Source organism: Rissa tridactyla, chromosome 18, assembly GCF_028500815.1.
Source record: "Rissa tridactyla isolate bRisTri1 chromosome 18, bRisTri1.patW.cur.20221130, whole genome shotgun sequence".
Lineage (NCBI taxonomy): Eukaryota > Metazoa > Chordata > Aves > Charadriiformes > Laridae > Rissa > Rissa tridactyla.
This window is the reverse complement of record NC_071483.1, coordinates 7,018,666-7,032,196: the sequence shown is the minus strand read 5'-3', so window position 1 is coordinate 7,032,196 and position 13,531 is coordinate 7,018,666. Positions and strand designations below refer to the sequence as shown.

Below are 13,531 nucleotides of genomic sequence, written 5' to 3'. Positions count from 1 at the left end.
CTAGAAATGGATTTAAGCAGAGACTTTTTCAGGAAGCACAAAGTCAGCTCTGCCTCCCACAAGCTCAAGCACTCACATTTAAGAACTGCCAACTCGAGAATACTTGAAAGACATTTTAATAGTGTGTTTTCTCCTATAGCCTCCATATCCACTCCTAAGTGTATAATAATTAGGGCTGTGAGGAAGCTTCCTGAGATGATTCAATATCATCCCAAATGTTCAGACCATCCTCAGCCTCCTCTGATGAACACATGGGCCCCAGCTGATTTTGCTGGGAACTCTGCATAAAAGTTAACATTTAAAGAATTGGTCAACAAACAAGCACACCTGCTGCTTACAGCAGCGAGCACAGCCATTCTGGGGCATTTTGGGCTACTTTCTACACATTTTTTCAATTACCAGAAATGGCCCCTGGAATGGCAATGGCAAAAGACAATTCTCCTAGCTGGATGCGGTTACTCCGGATTGATACCTCTCCAAGGAAAATTCAACAGTGCAAAATAAAGGGGCAGAAAAAAACAAAGTCCACTCAGCTAAAAACTGTAGGAGGATTTCTCCCCGATGAACTTGGAGGCACGGTAGAGGAAGGGAATGAGAGCTCCCAAGGATCTGGTTGCAGACGCCTACCACTGCTCTGCCCAGCTCGGATACAACCTAGAGTAGCTAAGGAGCATCTCTCTGCATCAAACCGGATAAGAGATCTTGTTCCGTTGTTCTCTCTTTGGCCTGGTGCATCCCTCCAGCTGGCAGAGACGAGAGCTGGTGTGGGTCAGCCCCACAGAGCTCCTCTGCACACAGACAGCTTCCTACTGGCTCCTTCTGCAAATCCAATGGGACTAACATGGGTGGGAAAACCTACTCTTTTTTTTATTTTTTTTTTCTTCTTCCTCATTTTCCTTCCATTTTCTGTTCTCTTAACCTCAGTCAAAAATCTGTCTTCAGACTTCAGCTTTTTAATATTCATTACACTTTCCCAGTTCTCCCATTTTTTCTCAGAAAAGGCACATCTTTTGCTTTCGCTTTCAGCTCCGCCTCCTGATGACCCGCATAGTTTCTTCTCTCTGGCGTGTGTTGTGCCCCTACTATTTTTGCTTATCCCTTTCATTTTGCGCGTGTTCTGCACTGTGCTCTCTGCGGAAGAGCACGACAGCAGCTAAGGCGTAGCAAGGCAGCGCATGGCACTGGCACAACATCGGCAAATCTTTAAGAAAAAAAGTCACAGGGATTTTATGGCACATGGTTTCCAGCTGCTAACATTGCATGTCTGTGGCCAAATCCAAAGTACGGGCACTAAAACTGGGGATTCCAGCTATTATTTCTATTCAAACATAATTTCTTAGGGTTTTACTTGAAATGCAATGGAGCGAACATGAACAGAAATGCCTGTTTCATTCTCAACGACAGAAACAAAGACTGCCACCCTGATGAAAGAAATCAATAACAAAATTCCTTCTGAGGAAGGGACAAGAGACTGGGACAAGAATTAGCAGGGCTTATCCATAAGGCTTTAAACTAGGTTTGATGGGGGATGGGGACGAAACCAGGATCACAAAAGTGGTGCCTGGGAGCAACATAGCAGTGCTCATGGGTATAAGTGATAGCAAGGTCTTGCAGCCTGTCTCAGCGATGGTGGGGGATAGTGAATTGTGTGGCAGCATAGACACAAAGAGTAGTGATAATTTGGTAACTACAGTAGTGTCTGAGAATGATCAGGTGCAAATCAGGGCCTGTCCCCCCAAGAAAGTGGTAGGACAATTAACCCAACTGAAGTGCATCTACACTAATGCACGCAGCATGGGGAATAAGCAGGACGAGCTGGAGGCCATCGTGCAGCAGGGAAACTATGATGTGGTTGCCATCACGGAAACGTGGTGGGAAGACACACACAAGTGGAGTGCTGTAATTGATGGCTACCAGCTTTTCAGAAGGGATAGGCAAGGGAAGAGAGGTGGTGGGGTGGCCCTCTATGTTAGGGGCGGTTTTGAATGTCTGGAACTCGACACTGTGAATGACAGTGTTGAGTGTGTATGGATAAAAATCAAGGGGAAGGCCAACAAGGCAGATATCGTGATGGGAGTTTGTTATAGACCCCCTAATCAGGATGTAGAAACCGATGAAGTATTCTATAAGAGGCTGGCAGAGGTCTCGCGATCATCTGCCCTTGTTCTTGTGGGGGATTTCAACTTCCCGGATGTCTGCTGGGAATACTACACAGCAGAGAGGGAACAGTCCCGGAGGTTCCTGGAGTGTGTGGAAGACAACTTCCTAACACAGCTGGTGAAGGAACCTACTAGGGGAAGTGCCCTACTGGACCTACTGTTTGTTAACAGAGAAGGTCTTGTGGGGGATGTAAAGGTTGGAGGTCATCTTGGGCAGAGTGACCATGAAATGATAGAGTTTTCAATTCTTGGTGAAGGGAGGCGGGGAGCCAGCAGAACTGCCACCTTGGATTTCGAAGGGCAGACTTTAGCCTGTTTAGGAGCATGGTTGAGAGTGTCCCTTGGGAGGCAGTTTTGAAGAGCAAAGGTGCCCAGGGAAGCTGGTCATACTTCAAGCAGGTGCTCTTAGAAGCACAGGTGAAGGCCATCCCCATGTCCCGAAAGACGAGCCGACGGGGAAGAAGGCCAGCCTGGCTAAATAGAGAGCTTTGGCTGGACCTCAGGAAAAAAAGGAAGGCTTACATTCTCTGGAAAAGGGGCTTAGCAACTTATGAGGATTATCAAGATATAACAAAGCTATGCAGGGGGAAGATTAGAAGGGCCAAAGCTCAATCAGAACTCAGCTTGGCCACTGCAGTTAAAGATAACAAGAAGAGATTTTTCCAGTATATCAACAGAAAAGGGAAGACTAGGGAAAATATAGGTCCACTGATGAATGAGACGGGTGCCCTAGTGGTGGAAGACACAGAGAAGGCAGAGTTACTGAATGCCTTCTTTTCTTCGGTCTTCACTGATAAAGCCGTCCCTCACACATCCCATACCCTGGAGGCAAGGGGGAAGGTCTGGAGAGAGGAAGATTTTCCCTTAGTTGAGGAGGACCGGGTCAGAGACCACTTGGCCAAGCTGGACATTAATAAATCCATGGGCCCTGACGGGATGCACCCACGAGTGCTGAGAGAGCTGGCAGATGTTATCGCTAGACCACTCTCCATCGTCTTTGAAAAGTCATGGGGAACAGGAGAGGTGCCTGAGGACTGGAGGAAGGCTAACGTCACTCCAATCTTCAAAAAAGGCAAGAAGGAGGACCCAGGGAACTACAGGCCGGTTAGTCTCACCTCTGTCCCTGGGAAGGTAATGGAGCGACTCATTCTGGATGTCGTCTCCAAACACATAGAGGAACAGGAAGTTATTGGAAGTGGTCAGCATGGATTTACCAAGGGCAAATCATGCCTGACCAATCTGATAGCTTTCTAAGATGTTATAACGGGTTGGCTGGATGAGGGGAGAGCCGTAGATGTCATCTACCTTGACTTTAGCAAGGCTTTTGACACTGTCTCCCATAACATCCTCATTAGGAAGCTGAGGAAGTATGGGCTAGACGAGGTGACAGTGAGGTGGATCGAGAGCTGGCTGAGTGACAGAACTCAGAGGGTTGTGATCAGCGGCACAGAGTCCAGTTGGAGGCCTGTAACGAGTGGTGTCCCTCAGGGGTCAATACTTGGACCAATTTTGTTCAATATAGTCATTAATGACCTAGATGAGGGGACAGAGTGTATCCTCAGCAAGTTTGCTGGTGATACCAAGCTGGGAGGGGTGGCCGACACTCCAGAGGGCCGTGCTGCCATCCAGCGTGACCTGGACAGGCTGGAGAGCTGGGCAGAGAAGAACCTAATGAGGTTCAACAAAAGCAAGTGTAGGGTCCTGCACCTGGGAAGGAAGAATGCCAAACACCAGTATATGTTAGGGGCGGACATGCTGGAAGCAGCTCTGAGGAGAAGGACCTGGGGGTCCTGGTAGACAGCAAATTATCCATGAGCCAGCAGTGTGCCCTTGTCGCCAAGAAGGCCAATGGAATCCTGGGCTGCATAGGGAAGATTGTGGCCAGTAGGTCGAGGGAGGTCATTCTTCCCCTCTACTCTGCACTGGTGAGGCCACAACTGGAGTACTGTGTCCAGTTTTGGGCTCCCCAGTTCAAGAGGGACAGGGAACTACTGGAGCGAGTCCAGCGTAGGGCAACCAAGATGATTGTGGGACTGGAGCACCTCCCTTATGAGGAAAGGCTGAAAGAGCTGGGACTCTTTAGCCTGGAGAAGAGAAGGTTGAGGGGGGACCTGATTAATGTTTACAAGTATCTAAAGGGTGGGTTTAAGGAGGATGGAGCCAGGCTCTTTTCAATGGTTCCCAGCGACAGGACAAGGGGCAATGGGCACAAGCTAGAACATAGGAAGTTCCGTTCAAATACACGGAAAAACTTCTTTACAGTGAGGGTGACAGAGCACTGGAACAGGCTGCCCAGGGAGGTTGTGGAGTCCCCTTCTCTGGAGATTTTCAAGACCCGCCTGGATGCAGCCCTGAGGGATGTGGTTTAGGCAATCCTGCTCTATCAGGGGAGTTGGACTAGATGATCTCTAGAGGTCCCTTCCAACTCTGAAGATTCCGTGATTCCGTGATTCCGTGATTTTAATGGGACCAGAATTTTACCCTAAAGCCTGACGAAAAAATGCTTAGAAACGTTCTTTTAGACAGTCACAATCGTTGGTATTTTGAATTACCTTATTACGGCTGAGATGAATTCCTGCACAGAGGCCCAGGCACAGAGTCTCTCCCAATCCTAAACCTCACCTAAGTCCTCCGAAAGGGTTTGAGGAAGAGCAAACCAGTGTCCAGCCTTAGGTTGGTCCCTCTGTGCCTGGGACAATCACCACATATATGCAGCCATGCCCCAAACAAGCTCTTTACTAGTGGATTTGGGATTGAGCCGCCCCGTAAGTGAAGAGAAATGCCGCGGGCTGCACCTGCCACCCAAGCTCCAGGTGGGACCATCACCAAAAAAGACACTGGAAGGCATCAGGACTTCCTCTACGTCAGTTGGCCTCCGGAATTCATTCCTTTCAAGCCACATGTGGAAAACTGCAGTGCTTGGCTTTCTGTCGCTTTCCTTTTGTTTCCAGGATGCTGAAACATCTCATTACAGTGGTTCCTTAAAACCCTCTTGGTGGCAAAACTGCTGTTTGCAATACTCAAGCAGATGGAAGGATTTTTTCGGCTGTTTGGTCCCATCCCAGCCAGATCGAGATCCAGTGTGGTCAGCGGGAAGCTCTTACAACTCTGCTTTTTCTATACTGTTCCAGCCACAGCAGCATTTTCTTCTATACACCAAAATTTGGCCTGTTTTTGAGGATGCCAGGCTTATGTGCTACTGGAAAATCCGCCTGTTTATTCCTCACGATAACTTTGAAGCCGTTTGGCCAAACTGAAACAAATTTAACCAATGACCAACATAATTGACAGAAGTTAAATACATTTTTAAATCTCCCAAATTTTGTGATAGTGAGTGAATGAGGCAAAGCCCAAGCCCCTTGTTTCTACTCCACTGAAGGAAAAGCACAGTTCCCTTCTTACTGGTAGCCACTAAAAAGTCCTGTCTGCGGAAAAAGCTTTATTTAACATTTGCCTCTTTTTAAACTATGGATGAATCAATCTGGAGAGACACATCTGTGGAAAACCAGATCCCTCTTTTCAGTAGGTCACGCTGTTTCTCAGTTCTCACAAAAAATCTGCAAGTCCATGCTTTATCAAAGCAGATAAGGTGATGGACAGTGGGGCATTCTGCTACCCAGAGATCATCGTCTTTGCAACTAGATCCTGACCGTAGCTTTGAACGAAAGGGCAGACGCCACCTTGGACACTCAAAGTGATTTATGACTGAGGGGGATTAGCAAGGCAAACAGCGGGCAGCAACAGCAGATCTCCCGTCATTACCTCTTGTAACTAGAGTCAGTAATATAAAACGCTGCTGCAGCACGGGGGGGACTCGCCGGGCAAAAGTTTCTCCAATATATTGAAGAAAAAGCAACGAAAAGTAGAAAAAGAGACAAGCAAGCCCTAGCCCCAGGTTGAGTCCACTGCAAAGGGCACTGCACGTGCCCAGGATAAGTCACTAGGGAAAAAAAATGAGATTACTTACAGTGGATTTGGTAGTCTGTAATTTTGGCGGTGTCTCTCTCTTGTTTGCCCACGATTCAATTCAGTCTGTAAAAGAAACAGCTCGTTGGAATCATAATGCGCGTGTGTTAAAATGCCATCTCAGCAGTGAGCACACAGGACTTACATCAGGTGCCCTGATGGAGAGGATTGCTTGGTAACCGGAACAGTACACAAACTCAGTCCCAACAGCTGGAGAAGCCCTTGGTGACTGCATTCACCTACTTCAGCATGTTTACCCTGATGGTGACCTGCCCGCTCGTAGAAAATGCGTTGCCACGGAGTATTCCTCCTCCCGGAGCGGGCTGCGAGGGAAACCACAGCCTGGCTGGTGTCAGCCGCAGGCAGATGCAGTGCAGACGAGACCAAAGCTCCACACCCTGGCACGGAGTTCAGGCCTGCTCAGCTACTGAGTGTTCAGATCAGTATGCAGGTGCTGCAGCCCTTCCTCCGAAGCTCACATTTAGTCCCAAGTTTTGCACTTAGACCACCTTTAGTTTTCAGTAAAGCATTTAGTTCCTCCGTACTTACCTTCCACCACACTCCTAACACAAATGCATTGATCTACACCTGGGTGAGACTCAGATAAAGGAAAGCAACATCCCAAGTGAAGATCTACTTTGAAAAATGACCCTGAGTGTGGACCGTGCTCCGCGTTTTCTTTACATGCAAAGACAAAGCCATTCCCTTCACAGACACAAGCATTGCAATTCCACAGGAGAACATACGGCGGAACTCGTTTGAGTTCCTCCAAGTTGATGTCCCCATCACCAAATCCTGTGTCCAGTGGCAACTGTGCAATCCACTCTGCAGCAGCGGGGTTTGAACCTGCCACCAGAGCTCAGCTCACCGAATAACAGCGTCGGGACAGAACACCTCTCTCTTCCTTTCCTACATGGTCACAGCGTTTCTGAGCCACTGAAGGAAAAAGGGTGGCAGAACGTATTGCTTACTTAAACATCTCCAGGACACAATTCTGATTGCACAGAAACCCTAGTTAGTATTTTGAAAACCAACTTAAGGTCTCTCAGACTTAGTGAAAATTTTATGAAACCTTCGAGGTCTTCATGTTCAGAGACGGTGTCTCCTCCCACAACTGGCTGCTGCAGGACAGTCTCTGCCTTTAGGAAGCAAGTGCCCAAATATTCCCAAAGTTTTGAGCTTCATTTCTGCCACTTTCTTCAACCTGCCTTCAAGCTTGCTGACACCTTGCCTTTTTATCATATTGTGTCCAACTCTGGACTGCACCTTCCTTATCCCTCTGACCTCCTGCTACCGCAGACCTGACCATGCTACTCAGATCTACACCTCCCCACCCTCCTCCTCCCCCTGAAAATGTCCCGGTGCCACCTCCTTGTGCCAATACCAGCTGTGTAAAGATGGGGTTGCAGCGGGAAGTCACCTCACCAGCCCCCCTCTCCAGACAGCAGAACCCCTGGGCATATGCTGAGACACGTGCACCTCTGCACACAGACACCAATTCTGTCCAGGCAGACAGGGACATACAAACATCTGAGCAAGAATGAGTTTGGAAACCAAACACTTAGTCAAGTGGCCTCCTCTCAGCTGAGGAACATCCTGAACCACAGCCATGAGAAAAAGGTCATTTTTTTCACCACTCCGCTTCTCATTCCAGTTTTGCTATCCAGACTCTCAGAACCTCTAAGGTCAGGAAGAATGAAGCAGTGGACGGACAGCACTGAGGTGCCTGAACGCAGCTGTTTCTCCTCCAAAATCCCAAGCTCAAAGTGGAAACAAGTTTGGTGAAGTGTCATAAACTCCACTCGAACCCCACAGCCACCACAAAGCCTGGCACAAGGAGCACTCATTTGGCTGGCAGAGGGCTGAAATTCCACCTCCCTTGGGGCCGTGCCTCCTAAAACCCAGCCAAGTCTCTGACAACTCAAACCACTTAAATCCTTTTGGTATCTGATAGTTCCATGCTGTGTTACGGATACAGCATCCATGAGAGAAGAGGTGACCCCTGCACCACCATGAAGCATTCAGCCACAGGGTGATAAAATGCAAGACAACTCTCCTGCCTCTTAGGGAGGTGGATCCCATGTCCTATGTCCCAAGTTACTGTCCCAGCCCCGTCATCGGTGTAGCGCATTTCGTTTTTCCAAATAGGGCTGGCCCAGCCTGTAGCCAGGAGCACAGCAAGTCATGAGTCAAAGAGAGGATAAACAAATGGGACCTTCAACCTGCAGCAATGTTTGACCGCGGAGAGAGGAGGATGCCCTGGCTCCTGCTGCTACCTTCAGCCCAGGGCTGCAGGAAGAGACACACAGCAGCAGTTAATGTTGATGTGTTCTGCAAAAGCTTCTGATGTCCCTTTGCCCATTTCTAGGCCATACAGCATCATCATACCCATGATGCCTGTGTGGACACCCATTTGTCAGGCCACCCCCTGACGCAGCAGGTAAGAAATTCCCCAAACCACTGCCAGCAACGGCATCATGCCAATTAGGAGAGCAGTTTCTAGACTGAAGGGGGTAAGAAGCTGCGGGGTTCTTGAATCCTCCTCCCCTCTTCCCTGAAGAGCCATGAACAAGCTGTGCTCCTCTTTCCTCCCCAACATCTGCCTTTGCTGGAGAAAGGAGGACTCTGCTCAAACCGGAGCTGAAGTTATTCCGAGCTGGCACGTGCGGCCAACATAGGGCAAGCACAGCCCCATGCGTGGGGACAAGGGGACCTCCACGGTGGCCCCCAGTTCACTTTCCCCCTATGCTGCCTCCCTAAGTGGGTACAGCTAATTGAAAAAGTAGCAACAGAAAGAAAAAGCGCATCCTCCGTTGCTCAGAGCAACACTTGGGATTGGCAAAAGAGCACTCCCTCGGTGCTCCCCCTGCTCCATGATAAAACGAGTGTATCCGCATGAAGTGTGAATATCACTCGGGCGGTTGGGTCTCCATCCACAGCCCCCTCCCCTCTAGCCCTGCTTCCAGCCGGTGCCCTGTGACACACTTACCCAACGCGTGCCCTGGTCCCCGCAGGGCAGAGCGGGGTGAGGGGCCAGTTGAGGGACAGGGTTGGGAGCCAGCGGGGGGACAGGGGACAGGCAGGAAGGGCCCGCCCAGCGCCATCAGTGAGGATGGAGTCTTGGATTAGTGTCCCAGGAAGCAGCCAGCACGGTGCAGGCGAGCAGGACGGATGGCGCAGCAGGAGGCTGGATGGGCTCCCCAGGGGAATCCGCTCGCTCCACGCATCTGATTGTTAGAAAATAATCGTTTTGGCTTTTTTAAAAAGGATTTTTTTTCTTTCTTCTTTTTTTTTTTTTTTTTTTTTTTAGGAAGCAGGAGCTTTTTGTTTTAAAGCTACAAACTCAGGCATCTATCAACACAATTCACATGTTTGATTCTTAAACTAATTTTACACATGCAACATCTGCCGAGTTGCTGTAGATTTGCCGAGGGGAGAAGACAATTCAGTGCTAAACCTAAGTGACTTGGGTTCAATTCCCACTTCAGTTACACATTTCCTGTGTGAAACCAGGCAAGTCATACCATCTATGGTCCGCGTTAGTCCCCGTTTCTAAAACGGGGATACTTCCTTATTTCACAGATGTGTTGTGAGTCATCCATTAATGTCTATGAGACCCTCGGATACTACGGGAAGGGAAAGACCCACGGATATAAACAGGGATCCACCATATAATGAGAAACAGACGGGAAGACATCCAGGAGACTTTCTCTGCTCATTAAAAAGTCTAGGATTGAATGCTTATTAAATTTTACTTATGCCCCACATGGTTTCAGTAACTTCCCTTCTCACCTTTCCAGGCAGCAAAGGGCACTGGTACCTGCGCCACGAGGAAAAGAGACAAAAAAAAGCAATTCTGCGTTTTGCCAGCAAGGCATGTGCAAAGGGTTAATCTATTTTCATAACTTAAAAGAGGTTGGGTTTTTTTTTTCCAGAAGAGCATTTGAGTCGGAACAAGAGTAATTATTGCAAAATCTGCATATTTCAGAGCTAAATATTCCCAGAAATATCACCACTGAAACTAGAAGGAGAAAAAAAAAAAAAAAAAAAAAGGCAAGAAATCCTGTGCAGCCTGGCGAGCACCACCACCAGAAAGCCAGAGATGGAGCGAGGGTCTCTGCACCCCCAACCCAGGTATGGCAAAGAGCAGCTGAGACCTCCCTTCCTCCTGCTCACGCTCACCAAACGCAGAAGCCACGGCAGTTTCATCCTACCTTAGAGGCCAATACTCAGCTCTGCCCCATCCAGTGCAAAACCTTCGCCTGGTTTTAAGGCAGATCCAGCTCCTGCACGCAGCCTCATGCATCCTGCCTGGACCAGCTCCCGGCCACTCCATTTCACTGTAGGCAACGGAAGCACCGTTCCCATGCTTGGGAGCAGGAGATTCCAGTAATGTCATTTCCATCACGGAGCGCAACTGGGATTTAAAGTCAGGCAGGTAGGGCATGCCAATATAGCACTCGTATTCCAGAGGGTTTGTTGGGTGTTTTTACGTTCGTAGTGAAAATAATCCTGTTCTCTTGCGAACAAAACTCAAGGAAACCAAGTTCTCTCGCAATGTTTAAGACGGCCCTCAAGAACCGTTCAGTGCTTGTGACTGTGACGTGGGATTATGTGCATCACCGTCGCATCGCCTCTGGAGGATTGTAAAAATCTCTGCTGCTTTCACTTCTCACATCCTCATTGCTGCAAGAAAGTCATTAGTAAACTAATATTTTGAAACTACTGCTGTGTAATGATTCCTTCAAAATTCATCTGAATTGAACGCTCCAGACCTGCCAAACCAAGAACGCGAAGCCAGCGATTGGCGAGATGGTGATTCTTTCCAAGGTAATGTGTCTTGCATACAGCTAAAGCAGTAATTGCCTTTCCCCAATAATATGTTCCCCCTGCTGAGACTTATGGTTAAACTCATGTATTGAGAAACCTTTCAAAATGTTTCTACATAGTTTCAAACCAGAGGAATGGAAAAAAAGAAAGGGACAACTACAGTTCAGATGGAGTTTATGATTTCTGCTCAATCTCATAATTGCAGGGTGAATCAGTGGGAAACGAGGTTTCAGTCAATACCACAGTCCCTGGTCTCATGGCCAGCAAGCTCCATAGAGATCAGCTGAAAATGGTTTCCCTTGACCCTCCCCTGACTTACTGACGACCCTCGCCTCAGAGACTGCCTTGCCTTTGTTCCGTGGATGCACGCAGCCACCTCTGGACTGTCTTGCTGGGCACAAGAGTGGCTGCCCGCTGCCCGCCCCCTTCTCCGTTTGCCTCGTGCAAAAGCCAACCGGCCGGTGGATGGTGGAGGTGTGATGCAAAACCCAGGCAGACAGAAGGAGTGCCCAACATTATTTTGCTGTGCGATAAGCAGAATCTTGCTTCAAGATGAAGCTTGCCCTTCTCCAGAGAGCACACGCAAAGCCTAGACACTGAGATGGAGCGATGTCTTCCATGTCACTGTCCCTCAGGGTCAGAAAATTGATCCTGGCTCTTTTTATTTACCGGTGTATGAGTAGCCTCTGTTTCTCTGGAGGGTGGAGGTTTATCTGCAGCTGGTCACTACCCTGCTTCTCCTGCCCTGAGGAACTGACTCCTTGCACTGTCTGGTGAACTCAAGGGTTGGTCCGGAGCAGAAGGAAGTATAGTACGGGAAGTTAAACAAAGAGATGAACCACAGTGTAGGTCAGGCTGCCAAAACATTAAGAAACAGATAACAGGCCAGATTTGAGACATCGTACACAAAATGCTGTCTCATAGCACGGGGCTCCGGCTTGAACAGACCTGTAAGCAACCGCCAGCAGGAGGAGGGGGTCCCAGCCAGACCCGTTGCTCCCTTGCAGCCAGGTTTGTCTGCAGATCTGCGGCAAGTCAGGCAGAGCACAGGGCACGAAGTTGCCATTTTGCACGCGTAGGAGCCTGGGCTCATTGCACACATCTTGTCAAGCCCTGTGCAAATGCATGCCGGACCCAGGACCCGGCCGCGCTGCAGGCGAAGCGCATCGTCTATCTGAGAACCAAAGTTAATATTGCAGTAACACAGCAGTGATTTTAGCCCTCAGTGCAAAAAAATGGACCCCAAATCAACTACCAAAATGGAAACAAGTTCGTCCCAGCACTTTTCATGTTCCGTATTACAAGTCCTCACACATCTGGACTGGGCTGCCCATAAGGGGTCACTTTGGAACCCCTTCTCTCATTGACTTCAGGAGATGGGGGCGTACCCAGCAGGCAAGCCTGCAGCTATGTAAATTAGAGGGTCAGTTAATCGCGATGCAAAACGGTACTGAACGACAGGAAAGAGGCAGCAGCAGCAAGGAAGTCACGGCTGCGTGTAACGACGAGATGAATTCCTGTTCCTTGCAGAGTATTCTCCAGTCTTTTATATACGCAGATTTTACCACCCATGATTTAGACCCCACGCCAGGCTACGTAAGTCCTATAGGGCTTTGCTTCATAAGGACGCCGAGAAAGCCCTGCAAAAAGCTTGCAACTGTGCTTTTTTCCCCTGGAGCTCACAACAACTCGTTTAGCCTTCCACAGCTCTCCACAGCAGGGGTAACACCAGACACAAGCCTGCATGTCCAAGCCTCTTGCGCGATGCTCACCAGCTGAATTAATATAATTTCCTTTCCAGTTTATTTTGCACTTCGTGGGCTTCCTGAAGGTTGTATTCCCCTCAGGCTTCACTAAAGAAAAAAAAAAAAAAGCAAAAAGAAAAAGCAACAAGTGTCATGGACTATTTAGCTGTATCGTTTAACTTAGCCTCTGGTTTTCTGACGGTTGGTTGAAGTTGAGTTGAAGCCATTCCACAATAGGGAAAATAAGGAATTTTAGTGTATTTCGTAAATATAAGAAGAGGGGGCTGCTTGTGGCCGATTGCAAGAAGTGACCAGAAACGAAGGACTGGAGGGGTTCAAGGCCAGGCTGGATGAGGCTCTGAGCAGCCTGGGCTGGTGGGAGGTGTCCCTGCCCAGGGCAGGGGGTTGGAACTAGGTGATCTTTAAGGACCCTTCCAACCCGAACCATTCTACGATTCTGTGATTTTATGAGTGTCGGAGCGTTCAGGCGTTGAGGCGCTGCCTTGGCCGAGTGCAAGTACGGGCTGCGTACCATACTGCCCATGGAGAACTCCTCCTTCTGCCCTGGTCCAGACAAGTTTACCCTCAGCATGTACTCGCAGGGCACAGATGGGTCAGTGCTTTTGCCTGCAGGGGACAGCAGGTTTGTAGGACTGAACAAAACCAAATGAGGAGTTTGAAGACAATGAAAACAATAAAAAGGAACTTTTAACATGCAAATTCCATCTCTGCTCCTTGATAATTTTACTCTGCAAGCTATTACACAAACTGCTTTTTGTCTCATTAACAATAAAGCAGAAGCAATTAAGCAAAATGCGATAAAACTTTAGC

General features: G+C 48.6%; 1 protein-coding gene across 10 annotated transcripts in view; it reads right to left on the bottom strand.

Annotated features, from left to right (window-relative positions):
* Positions 1-13,531, bottom strand: part of HIVEP3 (HIVEP zinc finger 3) — a 289,740-nt gene that overhangs the window by 73,584 nt on the left and 202,625 nt on the right. For all 10 annotated transcript variants that reach the window (XM_054223793.1, XM_054223792.1, XM_054223796.1 and 7 more), the window contains one exon: positions 6,127-6,191. The gene's annotated coding sequence lies outside the window, so the exon portion shown is untranslated. The remainder of the gene's footprint in view (positions 1-6,126; positions 6,192-13,531) is intronic.